The sequence below is a fragment of the Pleurodeles waltl genome, chromosome 7 (assembly GCF_031143425.1).
Source record: "Pleurodeles waltl isolate 20211129_DDA chromosome 7, aPleWal1.hap1.20221129, whole genome shotgun sequence".
Lineage (NCBI taxonomy): Eukaryota > Metazoa > Chordata > Amphibia > Caudata > Salamandridae > Pleurodeles > Pleurodeles waltl.
In genome coordinates this window covers 657880014-657892608 of record NC_090446.1, presented here as the reverse complement: position 1 = coordinate 657892608, position 12595 = coordinate 657880014, and positions in this window count along the sequence as shown.

Genomic DNA, 12595 nt, shown 5'->3' with positions numbered 1-12595 from the left:
CTGCCAACAGTCAGAATGGCCCATGCGGAAGACCGCCAGCACTGGCGGTCTTCCGTACGGCGGTCCCTCAGCGGTCTATTGAAAAGACCGCCGAGGTCGTAATGACCCCCTTAGTCTTCTCAAAGGCGGAGGTGGTTAACTCAATAAAGAGCAGTAAAAGTGCGGGTGCCCCGGGCCCAAATGGGATACCAAATGCACTATTTAAAACAAACCCGGCCTTTTGGGGGCGAAAAATTGGCTTCGATATATAACCATTGTATAGAGGTGAGAAATATTCCAAACTCTTGGAGGGGTGCCATAATTCATCCGATATTTAATGGAGGCAGCAAATTCCATCCCAAAAATTATCGACTGATTACGCTAACGTACATAGAGGCAAAACACTATGCCGGTCTACTACTGGAGCACCTTTGCACCTGGGCTACAGAAAACAATATCATTCCTCCAAATCGAACCGGCTTTGCAAAGGTCCCCGGAATGGCTACAAACATCTCAACTCTTTCCACTGTTATTGACAAAAGCACACAAAAAGTAAACCTCTGTATCTGTGTTTTGTAGACTTCAAATCAGCATTTGACTTGGTACAGCAAAGTCTTCTATGGGAAAAGTTAGCTGCTTGGGGCATACCAGAGAAACTATTAGAAGCTATTCAGCAGCTATATACAGAAACATGGATTAGAGTTAAAATAGGGGACGGTTCCTTCCTTTAAAAAAAAATTGAAAAAAAACAAGGACTGAAACAGGGGTGCATACTGGCCCTGTACCTTTTTAATCTCTTTTTATCAGATTTAACCCTTAAGCCAAATAAGGTAAACGCGCATTTGCCAAAGGTTGGTGATATGTCTATTTCAAAATTGCTATATGCTGATGATGTAGTACTCTTAAGCCAAACTAAAGTAGGTTTACTTCGGCCTATTGCAAATGTAATTGAATATGCTGAGAAAAATGGGATAGAAATTAATTGGAAACAAACCCCAAAGTAATGGAAGTCAGTAGAAAAACATTTAGAGCTGATAAATGGTACACAGAAGGGGGAGTATTAAACCAAGTAAACCATTACAGATGCCTGGGTGTACTATTTGGTAAACAGGGTTCCTTTCACCCTCAGATGCCGGATCTACATAGGAAAAGAAACGATCTACTGCTTGCTTTTGGCACTTTGAAATAGTCGCTAAATGGTCCTAGCTATTGTCCCCAATTACAAGTTATTACGGCAAAACTAAATTAATCTATAGGGTATGGTAGTGAAGTACTGCGAGGACAAGATGCAGCTATCCTAAATGAAATAATTGGAATTTATACCAACTACCAGGATATGCTTCACAAGCTCAAATTAGGCTGGAGTTTGGGTATTTAAACCACAATATAGCTAGGAAATGCATCTACATTAAAACATGGAAACATCTACAACTAACAAAGGAAAATCATCTCTGCCAGGCTCTCTGGAAGGAGATCAGCTCGAATCCAATAGCCAAATCTTGACAGTATTTAGATCAGGCTCTAGAAGATTTGGAGGTATGGGAACTATGGGATTCAAATCTTTCCTATACCACCTTTAAAAAGATCATAAGCAAAATAGCGAAGAAAAGATCAGTACTTATGGATAAGAGCCTGCTAGCAACTAGGTCGCACTCTTGGATGATTATCAATGAGTATAAAATTTTGAAATGCCAACTGTATCTGGAGGCCCGGTGGTCAAAAGCTGATAAGGATCTTTTCATTAAACACCGTTTTGGACTTATTCCTGGAGGCGCTCACTTTCCCCCATGGGAACTTACAGCAGCAAACTTACAATGTGGACTCTGCTTCTGGTATGGAGTGGAAGACATTACACATTTGATCTGTATTTGTATTGGTCTGCTGAATGAGAGGAAGACTTTACTAAAAACAGCTTTTAATCAGTGGGGAATGCTTGTCTTAAACCTTCTGACTATACCCTGAATGCCAGATTTATAAAGTTTATGCGTTTGATAGCTTAAATATTGCCAAATATCCATCCAACACTATAACCATAATATATGTTGATTGCCTGTTAAAAGAAGAGCATGCCATTCTAAAGTGCCTATGTTTTAGAATCTATGGAGGTATTTTTGCCTTCTGAGTACCAACTTTTTATATATAATTTTACAACTTTAATATGCATTTTTTTAAAATGTCTTTTAAGGTATTCTATAAAATATGCAGAGTTGAACTACAAGATGAGAGGAGTGGGAACACGATGCACAAACTGGAATACTTAAGAATTCTCAGATGTAATGGTTTTAAATAACTATGCATATAATAAAATTAACTTGAGCTATTCAATGAGGGTATTTAATGTGTGTCATGTATTTGTGGTAAAATAAAGCAGTACAAAAATACCATCAAATAGATGCTATCCATTAAGACTAAATAGCAAAGGCTGGCCATGAAATGCTCAAAATTGACCTCCATGGAAAAAAACCTGATGAAGACCTATATAAATAATAGGTTTTGAAGACAATTAATATGCATTAGAAAACCAAACAATAAGTACTAAAATGGTACTGTGAACATTTGGAGCTCCTTGGCAGAAAACATAAGAGCATTTGCAACCACCTTGGATTCCAGAGAGCTCATAACATCTGGCTCTTTTCAAATTTATAACCTGATTCTTATAATTCATTCCTTTATGTGAGGTATCTGAGGTGGGCAAAGTGTCTTTTCTCATACCTTTCCTAAACATCAAACCAGTAGTGCAGCAAAACCACCACTCCAAATCTAGGGCATATCTTCAAACCTCATACATCTCACCTTCACAGGTAATTCTACAACCAACAGGATACACAACTGAACATTCTGTAAGGGTGTGCATGATAACAATTCACATTGGAGTGCTTTGTTACACTGTTGTGTGTATAAGGCACTATGTACGTGACAGAATAAAATCAGGTTAGAATGTTGGGCTAGTAGAAAAGCACCATTCCTGTAGATGTGGACATATGGATTTCATAATCCCGGGCCACTTGTCTACAGCACCAGTGAGTCAATTTGCCCCCTTATGGTGTGGTAAGCCAATGATACCTAATTGTGTGGAAACAGAGTATGAATTAGGAGAGTTCTAAGGCAATCTGACTCAAGTGTGATCAATGCAAAGACAATTGTGGAGCAACACATTCCTAAAGCCACTCACTAAAAATAAAAATAAAAAGATTAGGAGAAATACTGTGTGTATGAAAGTGACCTTTTGATAGGATCACTCCCACATATTTTGCCCCATTACTGATGGTTATGACTCTGAAAGTGCACTGGATCTTGCTAACAAGTCCCAAGTGTCTGTGCTCTATCCCTAAATATGATGTCTGTGAATTGGTATGCCCTATTGACAAGGGCTTTAACCCCCGTATAAGCCCATAGTAAATGGTACCTGTGGTGCCCAGGGCATGGGAAGTAAAGGGGTCACCAGGACCTGAAGCACTAATTGTGCCACCATGGGTGACCCAAATACACCTATGAGAGCAGACCTGTCATTGCAGACTGCAGGAACAATGCACACTGCTCCAATTCGACTTTTCCCTCACCATGTGTGGCAAAGTCAAAACACTTCTGTTAATATATACCAGTCACCCCTAAGGTAGGCCTCCCGAGCCAAGAAGGCAGGGTGCATTATATTAACAGTGTGAACATGTAAGCTCAAGCTTATATGCCCCAATAGTGGCCTTTCCCATTAAAGGTCCCTGTAAGTGATCAGCGGGCCATAGGATAATATGGGCTGACACCTAGGCGTTCCAAGGTATCCAGCTCCATTATGGCCCAGCTAAGGTATGTCATGCTTGGTATTAAACATCTTGTCTTAATAAACCTGACCTGAATCTGAAGTCAGATTTAATGTAACATGCAACCAGATGGCTACCTTAGAGGTTGCTCCACCCTTTCCTGTGGCCCAGCTGACAGCCTGCAGCTACTGCTACCAAGACAGCATTCTGACCTCCTGCAGGTAATTGTGAACACTCCCAGGAGTCAGAAACAAAAGCCTGCCTGAGTGAGATGTGTCACTTCCCTTTCTGTCAGGATGGCTAGAGAAGTGGCATATCACATTGGTGGGCTTCAAAGGGCATGCTGCCTTGGTTATGCAAGTAGGCTGTCCCTCAGAGGTGGACAAGGCCATCCTCCTACCCTGAGGCACATTTGCTCATGGGCAGGTGGAAAATTAGGTAGTCAGAAGGCATGCACCCGCAGAAGGCTAGCCACACCTCTTGGCTGAGCAACCTGGTTTCTACAACTGAGAGTGGGTTCTGCCATTTTGAAAAGTGACAAAATAGAGGGTTCTGGATAGAAATGGTGATACACCCATGGTGTGACCACCTCAGGGGCGGATTACCCACAAGGGGTAATAGCCCATTGGCCACTTGCAGCCTCATCCCTAATGACCTTAAATCTGGGATTTAAGGGACACCCCTGACACCAGAACCTCATCTCTGATTCAATCTGATTCGATTCACACCCAAGGGCAAAGAAGAGACTGGCATCTTCAACTTCAGGACCTGCACAAAGAATATGTACAAAACTCTGCACCCCTGGAAACTATCCTGCAACTGCACGACTGTGACTCATCCTGGATCAGAAATCAGTTCCAAAGTGATAGGGAATTTCTTTGAGCACCTGCAGCCATAGTTGCTTTGCTAGTGCAATGAAAAATCCTTTGGATGGACCCCAGCTGGGAATAACAAAGCTGCAAATAATGATCACCAATTAGGGTCGTTCCATCCTTGATAACCAAAAGTGACCTGAGTCACTCTTTCTTCCAGCCAATTTTGATTAGGGGCTCATGGTAAAATAATAATTGTCCACTGCCCAGTGAGTGTGGCAAAGAAAACTCTTGCTGTCAGATGATTTTTCGCATGGGTCATGCAGATCTTCAATGAAGCTGATTATTAACTCTAAGGAGAATATTTAATCCCTCTTATAGTAACATCCATATTCCCAAAAGCCTTCTCATTTGCAGTTTGGAAGCTAAGTAAAAGGTTATCAATTCTGGTGTGCCCACAGCTCTTCATGGAATACTATCATTCCTTCCGCTGAGTGTGATATCTTTTGAATTCTTCCTACGTCAAATGACATAGAGCACCATCAGTATTATTTTGAATGCCCAGAACATGCTTTGGTCGAAACATGACATTTTTTCTGAGGTATAACAATACTAAACATTTCAATTGTCTCGAAACATATTTTGCCTATATATTGAGTCAACCTACACCATGTTATCTAAAGAAAACATTATACTCTTCTTGTCATATTTTGAAGATGTATACTAACTAGAGTGGGTGTAACTCGCTTAACTTTCTGTAGCGTAATCACGTGAAATAACCTGAGAACCCTACTAGATTACGCAGAATTATGTGAGAAGAATATTTTTGTGTTGAGCACTATTTCTTAGTATAAAATGACCCTCATGTTCATTTTGGGTGCAAGGGAGAATTTTTGCACTAAGAAATAACACTAAACGAAGACAACACTAGTGCTCACTAAATGTGCTCTGGCAGTAAGATTTTCACAAAACATTTTAGAAGGAAGAGTAATGACAGAATTATCAGTAATTCCATCTCAAAGAGTTATGCAGAATTACCAAAATTACTCTGATTACTTCGGCGTAATTGAAATTCCACCTAGGCCTAGTACTAACAGCAACATCGCTGGGAAACAGTTTGAAAATCTGACATTCCTTAGTAAAGCTGATGCAAGCCATTAATCAGACCATTTTCTTCTGCACGACTCAAAGTCCAATATGGCCCCAAACTCTACATTCTGCACACAGTCAGTGTGCAAATCCCATTACCTATTTGGGAACCTGAAGAACCTGCCAACCACAGAATCAATAAATGATTGAAAATCACACAGAATGCTAACATTTTAAATCGTCTTGACCTCAGATGACAAATTGGCATCATGAAGTTTTAGCTTTGAGGTTATTGTGACTCTTGCATTAGGCCAGAAAAAGTGAAACCAATTGGAATGATTCTTGATTCAAAGTTGAATTGCCCTACCAGCACCTGTAGTTTATACAACATGACTTTCTTGACCTAAGCAAGTTTCATTACATTGCAGAAAGGTTCACAGTTTTTCCATTGACACACTATTCATGCTAGCCAGGGAGTCAATTTCAATCCAAATGTTGATAATGTAAATGGTTGAACCAGTACTCTTCTAATGTCCTAGTGGAACCACTATGACCTGATTGAGGCAAATGAAGTCACTCTAGCTAGATACTGGAGCTCCCAACAAAGTAGTGAATTACATTTTAGCAATTTTGATGTGAAAAAAGACACATTGTAGGAATGGCAAGCAATTCTCAAAATAAGGACAGAAGATTGCACAACCCATTGGAGTGCAATTATCATAAGTTAATGTGTCTTTAAAAAGTAGAATAGATGGCTGGCTTGGTCATTTTATGTGTATGGATTGGTGGGAGTACCTCTTTGTTTTGATCTGCATGAAACTGGACCCAGGGCAAAGTTCACTGACAATTTGAACTCTTGCTTGTAGGGCTCCTCATCAGTTGCATCAGTAAAATAGTCACTGTGGTGAGTACAGTGGATGTGTTTACACTGAATGGTGAAGCGGAACTACCTACTGATTTTACTATGGTGACCTCAGCACCACTTAGTACTCGCGAGGGCTGGAGTGCAACTCCTACTCTCACTTCAACTGCCAAGCTGACCACATTTGTGAACCTCAGAGTGCCCCTGTTGATCTCAATGCTAGCACTCCTTTAATTCCCGGAATTGAAAGAAATGAATGAAATCCCACTTATTACCTTATCTCCTCCACTACTCAATGGTGTCCCTTTACGATCTCAAAGCACACAACTACCGCCCTTCCCACCTCTTTAGGTGTCAAGCACAAGTTGGTGCACTCCTTATAGGAGAAAATTAGCTGTGAGAGGGCCTCAGGCACTTCCCTTCAGGGTGATTCAGTAACTGGGCCTAAGACCAAGAGAAGAGGGGACCAAATGGGTATACACCATCCCAGGGATTGTGAGGAGGCTGCAGCTGTTTATTGTTAGAAGCATTAGGTATGGGATGGGCTTCAAATGTGTACAAGGTCATGGTCATGGCTACTTCACTTTATTAAGGTTATACGTCACCAGATATTGTGGAAACCTTTTAGTTATGCTCCATGTAAAGCAGGGCCAGAAAGGATGATTGAAGGGAACAGGAGACATGCTGGCCACTTACACAGAAGTTTTAAGGGGAACGCTCCAGTTACCCACTTCCAAAAGCCCACAGTGTGGATGCAGGGAGGCGGCAAGAGACCACGGCCAACCTGAGCCTAACTTTGAGGCACCTCGAGATGGGGAACACTTATCTGTACTTACATCTATATTCTTGCATTGCCAATTTTGTAGTAGTAGATATTTTTGCCACAATCTTTCAATCGCTATATTCTGGTAGAAAGCCTACACCGTAGCTGTACACCAGGAAATACCTTGAAGAATTTAAAAGCACATTTAGGGAGAAGGGATCGAAACGGAAATCACTGAAGCCTGGTAAACCCATGTTTTTTTTAACAGATCCTGCAGAAGCCTGGAATTGAGATGAGGCATGGGAAATGGTGCTTCACATACATCAAGTTAATAACCTTAACAGTCTTGATTTCTCAGGTAGATTTTCAACTGATTGAGAGAGAGAATGCATCAGGTAGTGATTCCAGAGTGGCTGTTTTATTGGTGAAGCAGGATGACTAGATATAGTTGAAGACCCACTCACTGAAATAAGGAGTGTACCAGTAACCAGTCTATAAGCCAAAACATTATATGGAGGTGGAAAGATTTATACCATGATGTTTTGGTGCTGCAAGAAAATGGTGTGCAACCTGAGGGATGTAACATCCAGTTATATGGGTTCTGCAGGCATAGCCCTGATACTAAATGTGAAAACATATGTTGAGCAATGCATATGAGTGGGCTTGGTACGCACTGGATTGAGTGGACCTTTTCCAACTTCCTTATCAAGTTTTAGCTATGCTGATACAGAGTAGCGACCCAAGGAAAATGACTGAAGTCATACATCACAAGTTGGGCTGAGGATACGGCAGAAGCTATTTGGAAGCAGGTTACTCTTTTTGAACCATGTATTTTATAACTGGGCGATTTGTTGAAAGTTATTGCAGGTGTGGTGAGGTCACCATCAAGCCCATGCTGGGATTCTCATGGGGCTAATTTGTGTATCAATGTGGAGGGGTGGACTGAAACATACTTGTTTAAATGACAATAATCAAGTAGTTGGTTGGAATGTTAAGGGGACGAATAGTGTGATTAAACAAAAAATCTAATCATGTCCAATTAGAAGTGGCTTGGCAGTAGTTATGCATCAAGGACACAATCTTTGAAGATAAAAAGTGAAATAGTGAAGGGAAATGAGATTGGAAATTAGCCTTGATCATTTGTACAACAAGACTAATATTGAAAAAAAAGTGTTATTCATGTGTCAGAATTTGCTAAACAAGAACACAGGATAATATACACTGGTTGGTGAGATTAATAGAATTACTTATATGATATTGTACTCTTATGCCCCTAACATAAATTCCCTAACTTTTTTCAGAAAAATAGTAAATTAATCAGTGGCATTGCAGGGTTCAAACTGGTATGAATGGGAGACTTTTATTGCTGATTACTGTTAGTGCACTTTTAAAAAAACCTGCTAACTGGTTGGGTGCTGTTGAAAAATTACTCCAAAGATGTACCTCAGCTAGAACGCTAATTCCAAACATACTGCAGATGAAGAGCTGGCATGTGTGGAACAAGCAGCATTAGTGTCAATACATCACATCTATGTAGGCACCTCTTAAAAGAAGATGAATAAGGCGTAGCAGACTTGAATCAGTAGATTGGCAACGTGTGGGTAGGACTATTGGTAACTCACATTTTCATTGCTCACTTTATTTGAAAAACTAACGTTTCTGCACCCAAATTGGCCCAAGAGGTTGGATCTTTGAGGTAGTTGAGATAAATCAGGGACTGCAGATCAATAATAATCAGCATTTAAAAAATGACCATTTGGATCGAAGTCGATAATGAGACTTAGATCATGTTTAAAGTCTGTATTGAATCTTTTAGTAATTAAGTTCATTTATTAGCAATTCATCAATATTCAATAAAATTATAGAACTATGCATCATGCATGTTAAATAAACGAAAACATCAACAGAACCCATAAAGAGCTCTAGCTGCAAGAAGTGAAAGCATAAAAACTGTAATGGAACTTCCCTTGTAGAGAACTTTAAGAAACTCTTTAAAGTCTCAATAGCATTAAATCAGAGAAGAATTAAGTAGCTCTAAGAGTGAATCTGGGATGCATCAGCAAAGAGTCAAGTAAAAAAATATCAAAGTAAAGTGCACTGGAGAGAGAGTGTAAGCACCCAAGAGTGTCTAGGAGAGTCCCTAAAAGATTCTGAGTCTGTTGTCTAGCCTGGGAACACACATTTATACAATGCTAGAAAATAAACACATTGTGAGTCTTGTAAAGATAACGTCTGGTTTTAGCCAATGAAATGATGATGTCTTCATGAGAACAGGAAAGCTTCTGTCGATTTTTCAAGTTTAACAAAGAACATCCTAAGCACAAGATACATTTGTATTTTCCCTGCAACATTATGGATATTAGACTCTTTTCTCTCTGCTTCTCACTCTTTAACACAAAAACAAGTCAAGGTAAGTACAATACATTTCACAATGAAATCACTTTCATTCTCATATGCTTTCTGTGACAGAGTCTGTTCATAAAGAAACAACTTTTGAGATTAATCTAACTTTGCACCACTTTTTACATGGGTCAAATGGGTAAATAGCTAATACCTAACACTCTCTCTATTCATTCTACTGTTGCAATAAGACATTTGAGTCATGAAAAGACATGCACTTATGTCCATGACACAGGTCAGAACTAACAAAGAGGAAATTGTGTGCTTGTCAGCAATTCAAACCAAATGATAGTTTCTGTGCAAGCTTGAAAGCAAAGCCACCCTTGTGTTCAGTAATTGATTTAGGCCTACACAAATATTGTTTTGTGTTAATGATTATTAATCTCAACTAGTAAAAACACTCTCATAGGATCAGCTTTATGAAGAAGGTTGTTTTATTGCTTTTGAAGAATTCTATAACATATTTGGCACATCAGAAAAGGCTTTCCACTACTTTGCTACATAAGTGTCTGTTGACCAAAAATCAAGGGGACATTCCCAAAGAGAGCAAAACCACATGAAGTAAATGTGGCATAGCATGCTGACAATCTCTTTACTCTCCTGGGATTTAAACCTGTGAAGTGCAGATCACACAAGTTCAGTACTAGATAGATTACCTGATGTAGCTATCTAAACAGCTAAGAAAGTTATAAAAAGGCAAAACAAAAGGAACTGTAGTAAGAGGTCATGTTCTGTCACTTAACTTAAGCAATTCCTTACAATGCAGATATTCTGGATTATTGTGGAGATGACTGATTATTTTGTTTCTCTTTAATGCTCAGTCTTCTCTTCTGCTTACTATGCATTAAAGATATATATCTCAGGAATGAATGATCAGATATATGATTTAGTTTTCTTAAATTTCTTTGATTTACTGGTAAGTATACACCAAACAAAACCAATTGGTAATTTTGCCTGTGAATGCATGTGTTCCTATTACGTTGCCATGTGTGCCTATATTTGTGCTTTCACTTAGAAAAACAAATTACCTTCTCATCATCCTTCCTCGTCCCATTCCTAACGTTATGGAGTGGATGTGCCCATTTACTCCTCTCATCATCTTTAGTAAGCTACTTCTTCCCTTTCCATGAAAGGGAAGAAGGACAAGGAGCATATAGCCCCTCCCATCCCTAAGAACTTCCTGAGTATCACCAAGCACCACATCACCGGCAGATGAAAGAACAGGGAGGGAAGGAGGGACGTACGGAATGGGACAAGGAAGGAAGAATCAGAGTAATGAAGATTACTGATAAGTAATCCGAGCATTACCTCCTCATCATCCTTCCTTGCCCCATTCCAAATGTTATGGAGGAATGCCCAAGGAAGACCACTTTCAGCAGCTCCCAAGGAACTACAAGAGACGCAAAGTAGAGCAATATCAATGGTAGTGAACCAACAGAGCAAAGACCATGTGCCAAACACAAACTACAACCCTCCCAGGGACAGTAACAGACCCAACCAAAAGGACCCCAGTCAGGAGGATGAACGAGCAGCCACCAGGAGTACCACACCAAAGGACAACTTGGGACCCTAAGCCACATTCAACCTGAAAGGGGAAGCAAAAGCAGTGCAAGAGGACCTAGCAAATGCCCCGAAGGGCAATACCAGGCCAGGCCAACCACGAGGTAGCCATACCCTATGTGGAATGGGCCGCAACACTACCTGGAACCACATTGCCCAGGGCATGGGAGGCGGAAAAAAAATCACAGACCAAATCCAATAAAAGAAAGCAGAGGGAGAGGGCGCCTTGTCCTTCGGACAGGACCAAAGCCTCCTGAGGCCAAACAGGGAGGAAAATCTCCTGCCCATGGAGAAACGAAGAAGACATCCCTAAGACCTTCCTGTTCTTTTATATGCCCACTCGTCAACGATGGGCTGTGGGGCTGTCTGGGTGCCTTTCTCCCCATATTGCTTTCAGAAAGAAAGTATGTTTCCTGTCCTGATGCGGTGCATCTGCCTGGGCACTCTTCTGCGCATCTTACTTCAGGTATGGATTTTTCTATTTTTTTCCTGCAGTGCGGCTGCGTGGGAGCCACCTTTTTGTCTCTGTTTTTTTTGCGGCTCCTGGGGCATGGCATTTTTGATTTTGGTGTGTGTGGCGGGGGTCCAGACGGGCTACGTCCTTGGACGGTGTCCTCCTCACTGGGCCTGATGGGTTGCTATGAGCTGGAAGATTCTGCTTGGCTCGGTGGCTGCCTCTCCCTATGCTGGGCTCTGTGGTGTGTCCACACTTGTCTAGGTGACTGTGTTGGCACTGCCTCTGTTTACTTCCTTTGAGACGGCCTGCCTTTCGGGCTCCCTCTGCCCCCCCTGAGCTCCGGGACTGCTATGTGCAATGACGGGGTGGCCTGGTTGCGGCTGGATGCTTGCTTTGGCGGCATTTGGGAGAGATTCAGTATATGCTGTTTCTGGCGCTTTCATGTTTTACTGCTGATTCAGCCCTTCCGCAGCTGCTTGCGGCAGTTCCACTGCAGATGTCTTATTGTAAGTCAGTTGGTGGTCGAAGGACTACCTCAAAGTCTTCATTTGGCTGAAATCATGAGCAAACGGCCAGACTTACATCTGAATCTCCATCTGGCTGGACGCAATGCTTTCGCTGGGGCCCGTTGGTCGCTGTGCGGATGTTGTCTTCATTTTGGCATACGGGGTTGTTTTTGGCTGCTGTGGCACCATTGTTACTCCCCGTGGCCTCTTTTCCCCTTGCTACCCCTATGCCTTTTGTGTGTTCTGCTACTATGTGTCAGGTGCGGGTCCTGGTTTCTGGGGTTCTCCATGAATATCTGCCCTTAGGTCCTTGCTGTCGCTGTGCTCTGGCTCCTTGCAGTTTTATGCCTCCGGGCAGCTTTGTCTTGCACTGCGTTTAGGCCACTGTCTCTTCTGGAGTATGAGTTTGTGT